Here is a 13,282-nt window from a genome sequence, read left to right on the forward strand (position 1 = left end):
ACCTCCAGGAGAGTTAAAAAATATATATTATTCAACTCAAGAAAGTATTCACTGCTACTTAGGAGAGGGTTAAAACCATTTTTTTTTTTTTTTTGCGGTACGCGGGCCTCTCACTGCTGTGGCCTCTCCCGTTGCGGAGCACAGGCTCCGGACGCGCAGGCTCAGCGGCCATGGCTCACGGGCCCAGCTGCTCCGCGGCATGTGGGATCTTCCCCGACCAGGGCACGAACCCGTGTCCCCTGCATCAGCAGGCAGACTCTCAACCCCTGCGCCACCAGGGAAGCCCTAAAACCATTTTCTTTAACGGTGAAAAAGCTACTTGCTCTTCAGGTCAGTCACCATCGTAACGATTCTTCTCTTGCCATATGCTCCTCTGAATTGCATTAATAGGACATCTCTCGCTGAAGCATCTGGTCTCAGCCACTTCAAGGCACATGAAGCAGCACACACATTCAGGCTGAGTCTATGGTAACGTGGAGACGTATTTGTACTCCTGCCATCATAAAACCAAATACCGTACTTGCAAAATTCTATGCTGGTTGTGTTTTATAAAGACATTCCAGAAATGGGGCAAGAGATAATCCAAATGAATGGAGGCAGTATTTGGGGGGGTGGGGGGGCTTTTGTATGCCCGTATGTTGTGTGCGTATATATGTTTGCGTGTTTGTATAAATACATATCTGTACACATATACACACGTTTTATGAATTGGTAATCACCTTCACGGCTCAAACATAAATTCTTGTTTTCTATCCAAAGGAGCTAAACATTGAAAGCATCAGTTGAAAACAGAGCCCCACCCATCTGCAAAATATGGACAGAGTGGTAGGACACATCTATAGTTTAGCACTTTGAAATACAAAAACGGAAATTTTCCATCACAAGCCAAAGGCAAAGTAGCATTATCAACCAGCAACCACATTTTTCCCACCAAGAAAAGAAGACTGTACTGGCAAGCAATGCCATGCAAAGGGTTTCTTCTCTTTCACTGGTAATCATCTTTATCACATGGATACACTTCCTTCAGTTTTTCCAAATAACTCACCCCACTTTCTTAAATAGTTCATTAAAAAATCTAAGTGGGTTAAATAAAAAGTTTACTATGTAACAAATGATGGCAACATCCATTCTTTTCTTGTCCTGAAGATCCTTGTGCTTATTTTGTCAGAAACACAAGAAGTAGAAATGTGATTGCATTTGTGCTGACGCTAAATGTTAATAGATTTGCCTAAATGCCTGCTAATAGCCCCCCTAAAATTAGCTAGACTAGCAGTGCATGCCTAACGTGGTGGTGTTTTTCTTGTTTTACTTGCATTTTTGCTTCTCCTTCTTTGATGACAGGGAAACAAAGAGCCCTAGAAAAAAGTGGAGGTTTTGGATGTGAAACATTTCCAGCGTCACACGTGAATTCTGCAGAAGGAACATATATTCTGAAACTATCCCACAGTTCTGACATTCTGTCATGAAGGTGACAAATCCTAGTGCTCTAATGTTTCATTAAATTAAACATGAAATGTTTAATGTTTTGTTAAATTAAACATGAAGCCATGACTTTGCACCCGAGAACCAGGGCCTTCTGTCAATCCCTCACATTCCTCTAGGTCACTCCTTAGGTTATAAAAGCCGAGTTTTGTTTACTAGAAGTATTGTATCTCTCTCTGCAGTTAAAATGTACTTTCTCCTAATGCGCTTATGAATAAAAACCAACAAGCAACACAGTTTTTAGGTGCTTACAACGTTCCTAAACTCAGGCCCAAAGAGAACAGCTTGCTAAGAGACCCTTAGCTAATTCTCTATTACAATTTTTTTCCTTTCAAATATTTACCACCATGACTGAGAGGCTTCCAGAGGGCAGAGGTATTACGTTTTCGTCAGATCTCAAGCCCATTTCACAGATGGGCATGTGATTGTCCAAAGAATGGAAGACTTGCTAGAAAACTGTTGAAACCGATCTTTCAGACTAAAGAAATCTCAAACTAAAGAAACCTCAATAACCTGCCCCTGCCCGGTGTCCTTTTCTATGATGACAGAAATTGACAAGGTAAACGGAACAAGACAAAACAATAGTTCAGATTTAGGAATGTGTTTGCACAAGCAGAGAGGCAGCCAGCAGAGCTCTTGTCATTACGGAATAAAAGTTTTCATGGAAGTCTTAAAGCAGCAGGTCAACAAAGCATGGGCACTGCTGGGGGGGGGGGTGTGTGTGTGAAATGAAACTCAGACAAAAAACCTTGCTCCTTTTCCACCAGTTCAATGGGATGGTTATAAGCAACTTCTTGAGTTCCTAGTAATCCGTCCATAGGATCATGTCACAAACAAAATTTCCAAATGCTATTTTATAAAACACATTTGGATACTACTTTTTAAATGGGGGAAAAACCCCTACCAACTATGTAGCGACTTAAAAGGGAAAAAAATACTCATGTCCCATGACAAAAGTGTCTGAATATTTTTATATATATATTTTTTGTCAATTTAAGTGGGTTATAGCTTAACCCACTTTAACAAGGTTCCATCATTGTCAAACCAGCAACGGCAGAAAGAACCACCTCTTAAAGGGCAAGGTGCACAGACCCTTCCAGTCCAAGCAAACTTGACATCTATACTTTCTCTTCGTCAACACACCAGCTCCTATCACTGGCCAAAAACGTAAAACAGCCCCGACTGGGTAACACATCTTTGCTCAGATCTCCTGTTTGAGAACCCTGCTCCCAGTTAGTTCCCCAACAGGTAAGAATATATTTGACACCTACCATTCTGAAACTTCATGTCTGTGAGGCAAACTGAATAAATTAAACAGATCCTGCTTTAATCTTCTCTTCTAGACCACAAATACCTTAATCAAAAGGAAAGACAAAAAACAAGCAAACGAAGAAAACAACAAAGAAAAACAAATGTTCCCTGAGGTCCTTCTCTAAACCACCAGAGTATAAGCAAGGAATAGCTGCCTTTTTTTTACTGAATGCCCAGAATTTGTCCCTTAATATCGACAACAGAGAATTATTTCTAACATCCCTCTACTCCATTTTCCTCACCACCCCCCCATCTTTTCCCTCACTTCTATAATTTGTGGCCAAGACAAGGCTTAAGTTACACTTTAAATCAAAATCTGGAAGATGCTTCAATTGGATACTTGGCTGGGCAGACCTCCTGTAAAAATCCCACGTAAAGACACATTTGTTTCCTTCCTGCAAATGAAGTGTGGCGTTTGTGGTCCCTCTGGCTCTCTCTAGTGCATACTTCTCCTGTCAGTGAGCTTAAGCTGCAGGACTTTAGGTTGGGGTTAGCTGTCCTGCAAAGCTTATCTGGCTCTTACCATTAAGGCAAGAGGCTCTAAAGGGCTAGCAAGATGCTTTTAACTATGTTGGAGGGGCCAGTCATATCTTGTTAGCAACAGCTGCACACTTACCAGGCTTTCAGGGACTAGACGGGGCTGTCCTATTCCTTCTGGGGATTAGGAAAACAGAAAGAAGTTAACCAGTCGTTCACTGGAGCCATCCAGGCTGCACCAGGTTCTTTCTCCCAAAACCAAGTGAGGCCGCTTCCTCTAAACTTCCTCCTCCTTCGGCTTCTCCTGGAATATAAGGCTCGCCAAGGCCCTGACTGCTGTTTCCAAACTACGACTCAATAAAAGGCTTTTAAAGGCTGTGCCGGGAGCCGGGAGCTTCAGGTCCCAGTTTGGCTTCTCCATCAGCATTCCTCAGCAAGCCTGCACAGAGTGAGGTATGCTACATTATTTATGTCAGCTCTAGGCTCTGGAAAACACACACTGGCATCCTGATTACTAAGAATCCTCATGGATACAATTAAACCGTTCCCACATATATTTTTTCACTACCCACCCCCCTTCCCAGATTCAACCTCTTTCAGAGGAAACAAAAGCACTTTGAGGCGTATCCCAGCTCATCCCTTACGAGCCAAGACAGCGTTGAAATATGGTCACGATGGCAAATGAGCGGAGGGAAAAGGACACTTTCCTTGGAGTGGGCGGAAGACGCTCCAGGGAGGAAGGTTCAGATAATAGTTTGGGGAACACCCGGCAAGTGGCCTCCCTGGGTTGGGGATATTGATATGGAAGCAGCCAAGTGGAGGCGCTACAAAGAAACCATTCTGATGAATTCATGGAAGACCGATTTCCAATGGGCTGTTAAGGGAAGGAAGGAGCCTTTGGCAACACAACTAACCTTCCAAGCTGGATGAAGAGCAATCACGCTCACCCAGCAAATGCTCCTTGGTGTCCCATCCAAGTCACAGTTCTACATGGGAAGATCACGGATGTGTTGGGAGCCAAGAAGTTTTCGCCATTAGAAGATGGCCGACACCCTGCTTCTCTTCCTGATTTATGAGATAGAAGTTCGCGCCTAAAATGAAAGCCCGCGCACGCAGCACCAATGATGATTAGCCAAGTACTTCCCTCATTCTGAATCCCGCCCCCCTTTCTCTGCAGTGTATAAATACAGCTACCGCAGCAATAAAAGTTTGAGGCTTGATCAGGATTCTGTCTTGCCTCCATTCTTTCGCATCTCCTGCCCTTCCCCCTTTTTTCAACCCCCACAGGTTCCTCCTCGGACTCACAAGGATTTGTCCTGCTGGTCGGGACTCCCGGGGACGCCCGGGGCCGTACACACGGATGTAACCAGGTTGAGCAACGATCCTGTCCCCAAGTCTCCTCTTTAGCAAAACGAACAACTCTCCAAGTTGTGGTCTGCCATTTCCCTTCTGGTCAATAGCTCGGCCAAGTGTTCTGAGTCGCGCCTCTTCGCGGGCAGAACGTACTGCACGCTGGTACAGCAGAGGAAGGCTGATGACAGCAACTTCCTCCTCTGTAGGAGTAGTGACGAGGCTATGAATCTCCCCCCCCGCCCCGGCCCCGTCTCCAGCTAAAAAGTCCCTGCTTGGCAGGCAGAGGTAACTTCACTTTGTGAAAGCCCCAGGCACTGCTTAGTGAAACCACCTTTGGCAGGACCTCACAGTGAAGTCAGTTTATGGAGGCAAGGAGTCGGCTGGGGGAAAGGCAATGTCTCATCCAAGAACGCAAGGAGAAAAGAGCGACCTGCTTCTCTCCAAAGGCTTCCTTTGAACGTGTATTCCTGTGTTGAGTCAGTTTTTTTTTTTAAGTGACTGTCACTTCCAATGACTTAGCCCAACCCCACTCAGATATCTTGGGTGGAAAATTGGTGTGTGAGATGGAAACAACGGTAGAGAACGCAGTGTAGGTCAGTGGAGCAGAGCCCGGAGCGGGCAAACCCACTCTCTGATGCACACGGTAGCAAAGCAATTTGCTCCAGTGCACAAAGAACAGAGCTCTCCTCAACCATAAACAGATGAAAGGGAGCATGACAGCACACACACACACACACACAGGCACACATTCACATACCACAAAATGACACAACCCAGGCACCCAAAGATCTGGTGAATGGAAAACAGATACACGTTGCCTTATGGGACGATTTCAAATTAGGGTATTGGCTGCTTAGATCCAGAACGCTGGGTCATCCAATCCACTGTCCCTTAAGGAGGCCTTGGCCATACATGGGCACCACTGTGCTCTCAGCTAGAAGTTAATTCTCTCATCTTCTCCACTAAGGAACCCAACCCACACTGTAATTTTTGTTGGAAAGGACTTAGAAGCAACTAACAAGAGTGATGAGAACAGAGATGATTCTTTGGAAGGAAGATTATTTAAGAATATCATTTATTCCTCCAGTAACTAAGCAATCATCAACTTAGAGGCTGACCGCAGGCTAAAAATCTTGGCAAGGACCCCCGAGAGCCTCTTGCTGCCCACCAGAGCTGCGGTGTGGGCGAGACTCAAGGATCTACCAGTGCTTTGCTAGCCTGTGGCCTCAGACGAGCTGTTCAATCTCCCTGAGCCTCCGTTTTCTCATCTGGAAACTTTGGATAGCGAGACTCACTTCTGGGAGTTTGAGGATGCAGTCAGAAAGGTCAAGGGCTTAACCCAGGGCCCGGCACCTTGCGAACTCACAATTAACCTTGGTGTCTATGAATTTTCAAAAGCTTATCGGTTCAGTGGCACAAAACTGACCGTGACTGGTTCACAGACGCCCGAGCCCCGTCTCTAAGTGCTCCCCCAACAGCTGGATTGTTATCGACAATCTGTGTGCCAAGTGCTGTAGTTATCGCTCTCGTTTCCCTCAATAAACTTGCTCAGATGAGTTGCCCCATGACAGACATGTCAATAAAAACTAAAGAGAGTATAAAAACTGAGAGTATTAAGAGGTGGATTGTGAGACATTATTTTTTTTAAAAGGGAATTCCAGCACTTTAAAAATCAACTGAATACCTTTCTGTTGATTAAACTGTAAACTAAAACTACTTCAGAACTTTGATATCCAAAGCAGGACTGCTCCACTTGAGACGGAAGAAAAAGTAGCCTGCAGTCACATCCTCTAGAAACTTCCATCCACTTATCCACACCCCCCGCCTTCCACAAGCTACAAAAGGAACAGAGATTGAGAACCTCTCATCTAATACAGAGCTAGCATTTTATTAAAAAAAAAAAAAAAAGACAAGGAGGAATGGAGAGATTAAGGGACTCTCAATTTCATGTCACCCAGAATAGTTCAGCTGGAACCCATGGGTCTGACATCCTTTCAAACGCTCCTTCCATCCCCCTGCAAGGCTGAGGGTAAAACCAGTGGAACTCAGGTTTTTATTTCACTGTCCAATAAATTGGTTTTGACTCAATCCAGTATTTCTACTTCAATACTGTGTGTGTAGGACTCATACTTAACTTCATGATGAACTTAAATTTTTTCAGAAAGTGATTACTTTAAATTTAAAGTTTCTCCATAAATGAGGTTTCACAGTTTTCCTGAAGCCATTTTAGTGTCTAAGGGTTTTGATCAAGGTTTTTAAGTCTTTTGAATGAGAAAGGCAATACTTCAAACTCTGCCTATTTTATAAAGGCTGCATTTTCAATGGATGATAACATACACAAGTTATTATCAATATCTTTGAAAAATAGAGACATTTACCCATGTAGCTCTTCTCTAATGATCTAGTTAACAGATCGTTGTATCCTCTTCTGCATATACAAACACAGGAGGTCCTTAATATGCAGTTATTTGAAGTATTAACCACACTCCTTCTTGCTTACATAAACAAGAACTATCAAAATTATAAATCTTCAAAAGAAGCAGGTTCTACAACATTTCACTACTAAGAAACAGCCACACAAACTGCTACTACATCTCTAGGAACAGCTGGATTGCATGGACATCGTTAAGATCCTTTTCTCAATTCCAGTTTCAAACAACTCCATCTTTTGCTTTTTGTCAAACCACCTGAACAAAAATGCGGTATGTTGCATCATTCACTGAAGCTATTTCTCCAGTTGAAACATGAATTATGAGTTCTTCTGAAACACAGCAGCTAAATCAAGTTGTAACATGCTTTAGTCACGGCACAGATCATGGCTAATCGCTTTCTAATACCAGTCAACATTTTGCTGCATTAAGTTAACATTTCTCTTATTTTTTCCTCCATGGTATGTACTAGATCGGGCGGCATGAAGTTGCACATTTCTCCTCTTACCAGGTATCCTTCATCTGAGGGTAACTGACTCTGCTGGGCCATTTGTGCTTTTACAATGTGTGGGGCTCGAATGCTCGTCTTACGACACAGGCTTCCTTTGTAATAACGTGGAAGAACTCTGGGTGGTGTTTAAATTCTATGTTGTTTTTTGGTTTCCCATGTGGAAGCTCCAATCTCATCCCGAATAATGAACATCCCTAAATATGTACTCCTGAGACTACCTAAGAGGCATGGGTGTGTCTTGTTGTCAGCAGGGTTGAGAAACTACCCTTGTACCCAGAGCAATACAATGGATGGGCTGGGGCACCTACATCCTGTTTCCATCAGGCAGAACAGTTGCTTGAGGGTATCCTTTAAACTGGGGGCTTAAGAAGTGAAAGTGGCAGAGAAGATTCAGAAATTGTGTAATCCTCATCTGAATAACTTTCTTCCATGAAGCAAAAGGAAAACAGTCATCGGATTCCCCTCAAGTTAAAGTTAAGCTCTTTAGGAAGAGGACGGCATTTTTCTCGTCGGTAGAGGCTGATTCAGAAACTTGGTTGATTCTACAGCATTCCAGGCTATGGTTGGGCTAGAAGGCAGCAGGGCTTCCGGTACAGAGCCCACAGAGAGAGTGCAGGGATGGGGTCGCTCGTACGCCATGCCTTCTCTTTCTGCTCCACAAGAAGATATCCTATGTAACCCTTCCTGGGATATTTTATGATGTGGCTCTTTTTAGACTGAATCACCAGGGAAGGGAAGGTATTCCTAGTGTTTTAGCAACCATCCTCCAACCCAACTCTCTCCTGAGCCGCTGTACATCAAAGGCAAGATCAAGATAAATTACTCATCCTAACATGGATTGAAAGGGTTTTCCCGGGACTTATATGGTCATTTAGTCCAAATCTCTCATTAGTCTACGTGGGGAAAAAGAAGATCAAGGAGGATAAGGGATTTTTCTAATGTTGTCAGGGCTCATGATGGAGCTGGGAAGAAAACACTAGCATGGAAATTCCTCTCATTTATATGGATTTATTATTTTATTTCCCTTCTCTTCCTTCCACACCGACCATCCTCCTACTTTGCTGCCCTTTGCCAGACCTGAAAAAAGATCATGGTCAAAGTTTTCTTAGTCTGTGACTGACTGCCTGTTGCCAGGGAGGAAGTTTAAATCTGGGCGCTGTCCTTAGGAAGCCTTTGTAGGATGTTCAAATGCCCATTGTGGACGGGACCACAGTTATAGGAGCAGCTGTTCCCCAAAGTGTTCACAGCTGGAGCGTGGCCTCTCACGTCCAAGCTCTTGTTCAGACAGAACTGGTTTTGAATCTCTGAATGGTGTATGTCCTAACTTTAGCTTCTGTATAAATATACCAGGAAGATAATGGTGCCTGGTTCACCTAGCTCTTCTGAGGTTTAGACTTAATTGGCCATGCCTGGCACACATTGAAGACTGAGTAGCTAGGCACTGTCATCGTAATCTCTCCAACATGGACTTACATACATCCTAGGAGAGTTACATATTCTCCTCCAGCACTTGAGAATCCTGGGCAGAACCCATGCATTTGGAGGACTCCCTCTCTGAAAGGCGTGTCTCCTGAGTGGCTGGCAGCATCTTGTCTTATATCCTTCCACTGGGAAGAGGGTTGATAGGACACATTGAATTGGGACACCATGAACATGTACTTTTCTGCTTAAATCCACAAGGAGGACAAGACTTCAGACAACAGGGAATTGTGATTCAAATCCCACTGAGCCCCAGGGCATCAGTGAGCTCTGTGTCTCTGCCTGGGGGCATAAGCTCACGGATTCCCACTCATCACCACTGGCTGGGAGAGGGTGGGGCTAGCCCTGACTCTCCCATTAGTTCAACAGGTGGGGAATTTTCCTAGATCAGCATTCCTCAAATGTTAGTCATACTCCTACCACCTTCCGGACCTTTGCTCTACCCAGTTGCCCCCTGCATTCCATCCAATCTCTGCTTCTTCCAGTTACTTCATATTTTTCTTTAAATTGACTGGCTTCTAACTTCAGCCTCATCCTAGCTAGTAATATCCATGAAATCACAGCTTAGAACTGCTAGCTATACATGTCTCCATATATATACGTGCTTATGAGTATATACGTACAACTCCTCAGATGCATTTCAATAAATAAATAAATATTAAAATAAAAGCATCAGTTCTGTGCCTCTTAAGGAAGTCTTGTGTTTTTGTACCACACACATTGACACCGACATGGCACTCAGACGTGTGTTTGGAAATAGTGTCCTAAATGAAACACTATTCTTTTTTCTTTTTTGAACCACAATGTGCCTTTTCCTCTTCAGAATGCAGTGCCTCAGAGTGAAATGTCACCAGGAAAAGAAATGCTCTAAAAATGAAGTTTTGATTATGTCCTATGGCCTGGATAGAAAACTCAGAGAACAGTCCACATGCTACTTTTCATCCCGGGGACGGATGCCTGAGGGTGTTAAAATGCTATTTATTTTCTGACAGGCCGCTTGGGCTTGGCACCATGTAAATCCAACGTGTTTGTAGAGGTTCCCTTGGGGACAAAGGAAGAATCATCTGTATAGATCAAATGGGTATTAGCTGCATTAGCAATTGGTCCCTGGAGACTGACAAAGACTTTTTTAGACAGATTTCCCTGCACAGCTTTTTAAGAGCTTTCATTGAACTAGCCTGGGCTATATGAGTTTGGGGCTTCCTTCACGTCCTAAGTGTCAGAAGAGAAAGGTGGAAAATGAGAAGCTGGGATGAGAACTGCTACGTTCATCGTAGGCAGATCTCGATACCATGTCCACGCTCCCTTCCCCCATCAATATTTCATGTTCCCAGAGTCATAAGAAAACACATCTGTTGCCTTCCCGCATCGTAATTTGTGGGAGGGAAGAAATATTATTACAGCACAAGTTCAAGACTTTAAAAATTCATTGCTTTCTCAATTTAGAAAGCTGACTGTGGTTAGGACTTAGGAAGGCTCCACAGACCTGAAGTGACCAAGGAGGACAGAGTCCTGTTCCTAAGAAATCTGAGCAGCGTGAGATGCGGGGAGGGAGGAGATGCTCCCAACTGCTACTGCCCGGGCTGCCGACCGAGTCAGGGAGGTGGAGGCCTCAATGCTCTGCTTCCTGTCCATGGAAGGTTTGCTTTGTTCCCTGGCACCATCTGGGGGTACAGAGGGAGAACGCTGCCCTGGTTGTAAGCTCCAAGGCAAAATCCAAGTTTTCAGCAAGCATGTATTCTCCCTGCTTTTTCAACATTCCATTGCTCTTTCCACCATAGCATGGTGGTTCCCAGGGCTTAGCTCAGGGGTGTGTGTGTGTGTGTGTGTGTGTGTGCGTGCGTGCGTGTGTGCGTGTGTGTGTGTGTGGAACTGGCAAGCTCTCTAGTAAAGCAACTCCCTTTCAGAACCCCGGGCAGTGACGTTAATAGTCCGCCATCCTCTGAAGACCTTTCAAGTCATTAATCTGCACTGTTTTGACTGCTTTCCTTTTACTTACGGACACATTTCAGAGACTTAGACAATCTCACAACATCATCCTCATTCTCACTAACTGGGATGCACACAGCCCTCCTCAGAATGGAGGGGACCAGGCCCTGCTCATGAAGAAACAAGAGCCACTGGCCACAGCAAGGGTCCCCAGGAAACTCTGAGACTTCTCAGGGCAGGAGGCAAACCTTTGCATTTCCAGCAGCTGCTTCACAGAAGCATGCAGGAGAGTTTAACCTGAAGCAAAATCGTTAAGGAAGAAATTAGTGTACTTTCTGGCCTGATGTATTATCTCATAATCTCATCCCCTGTGCCCTACCTTTTCTTGGGGACACTATCACCAGTCTGTGTGCCATCCTGGACACCTCTCTGTGGCTCACAAACACATTACTGCTTCTGTTCTGTCCCCCTCCCATGCTGCTGCCTTTCTCATCTGCCTTGGTCCTTAGTCATGTTACTGGGCCAGTAACGATAGGCATCACTCAGCAAGACAGTTTTCCTTAACCTGTAGGTATGAGAGGCAGACGTCCTTAGACCCAAGCCCGGTAGAAAACGTAGCCAGGAGTTCAACGGCTCCAGCCAACTGCCCACGGAGCATCTTTTCCACAGACGTAGTCGGACACTTTGTGGGATACACTCAGGCTGCTGCTTAAAGAAGGTAATGTTTGCTAAGAGATCCTAGGGTATTAGATTTGATACAGGAGCACTATGTTCCCATGAGCAGCGTTCACCAATAAATAAAAAATACAAATCTTCATTCCTTCCATTTCTAGTCAACAAATAGAAAGTTAGGATGTCTGAACCTGGAGAGTTCTACACAGGGACCTCTGCCAGGGCAGTGCCCACCCTCGGGGGTAGGTTTTTTGCAAGGGAGGTCTACGGGGCAAACTCGCCCAGCTATAACTTCAACAGGGACAGAAGCAATTCTAAACGGAAACAGGCACATGATCCCTACTTAAGAATCCTCCAGTGGCTCCATCACCCATAGGACAAAACCTTCATTTCCATCCCATGACTTTCAGCCCCCTCTCCACCACCTGCCTTTTGCTCTATGCTGCAGGAATACTATAGTTCTTGGATGATTTCATCTTATGTCACACTTTAACCCTCTATAGTTGAGTTTTTTTCTATTTAACAAGGTTTTTCTTGCATTCTTTTATCTCTTAAACATAGGAGATAAGCCCTATACTTCCTTCAAAACCCAAGCAAACCACTCATGGGGGGGGGATTTTCCACACCCTTTGTGCTCCAGGCATGACAATCTAACTTCTACATTAAATGACTCGTTCTCTGTAAAGCACTCCGAACAGTGACTAGCACACTCAATAATCTTTAAAATCTGTAAGTATTGCCTCATCATTGCATTACACCACCTTCTATTTATCGTATTTGCTCCTGGGCCCTTATTAGACACAAAGCTCCTGTCTATGACTTTGCTGAACCACTAATGTCTTGCCAGGGTTTGGCACAGAGGAGGTGTCAGACAGGACAGGCTGAGCTAAAATGGACTAAAGCAGTTCGGCTGTCTGGGAATTTTACAGGGTGACTGGTTCACTATTGCAGGACCCGTCATGCAAAAACTGGGAGTGAGGCTCTTTCTCAATTCTGTTCTCAGGAGACTCAGTCTCATACTCTCCTTTAATTCTATTTGGGCACTACTGTCTGGCTGTATTACGTACCAGGCCAGTGCTCAGAAGCCACACACACATCTTAGCAGCAAAAGCAGCAGAGGCAAGACAAGAGCTGGCTCCCCTCTTTCCATTACGCTAATCAAGCTCTGTGTTACTGCGCCTTCCCCTAATCTGATTTGAGAAGGGCCTTAATAGCAGGGTAGAAGCAAAGAATGCAGCCAGTTCTTCGAGGAGTCACTCACGTTAATGGCATTTTTCTTTGTGGTCCATTGGGACAAGTGCGGCCCCTGACTGCGGCCAGTTGTTGCTCTTGGATACGAGCATCAGGCCCTGCCTGAAGGTGTACCCGTGTGTGATGGCACAAGTCAGCCCTCCTGATTTAATTAGAGTCTTTTATTTTTTTTTCTCTATCTCTCTTGACCTTCTGCTTGATTATGTAGGGAAGTATTCCTGGAGAGCAGTAATCCTATAAACTCGACATCAGCCCTCACAGCTACGAAAACGACAAAGCTGTCAAAATTTCAGCCTTACGACCTCCAGACGGGATCAGCTCAGAGACAGAATGGCAGAGAAATGGGAGGACCAGGGTCCATTAAGAGGAAAAAAATGAAGAGTTAAAT

The 13,282-nt window shown here is 44.6% G+C and overlaps 1 protein-coding gene and 1 long non-coding RNA gene across 2 annotated transcripts in view; both read right to left on the minus strand.

Moving 5' to 3' along the window:
- LOC132423081 (teneurin-2) overlaps positions 1-13,282 on the minus strand; it is a 713,011-nt gene that overhangs the window by 460,148 nt on the left and 239,581 nt on the right. The gene's annotated exons all lie outside the window — the stretch shown is intronic.
- Positions 868-4,788, minus strand: LOC132423083 (uncharacterized). Its single transcript, XR_009518922.1, has 5 exons — positions 4,576-4,788; positions 4,185-4,361; positions 3,410-3,447; positions 2,754-2,836; positions 868-1,355 (listed from the first exon to the last, which is right to left on the minus strand). It is a non-coding gene; the product is annotated as an uncharacterized lncRNA (long non-coding RNA).

The sequence above is a fragment of the Delphinus delphis genome, chromosome 3 (genome assembly GCF_949987515.2).
Source record: "Delphinus delphis chromosome 3, mDelDel1.2, whole genome shotgun sequence".
NCBI lineage: Eukaryota > Metazoa > Chordata > Mammalia > Artiodactyla > Delphinidae > Delphinus > Delphinus delphis.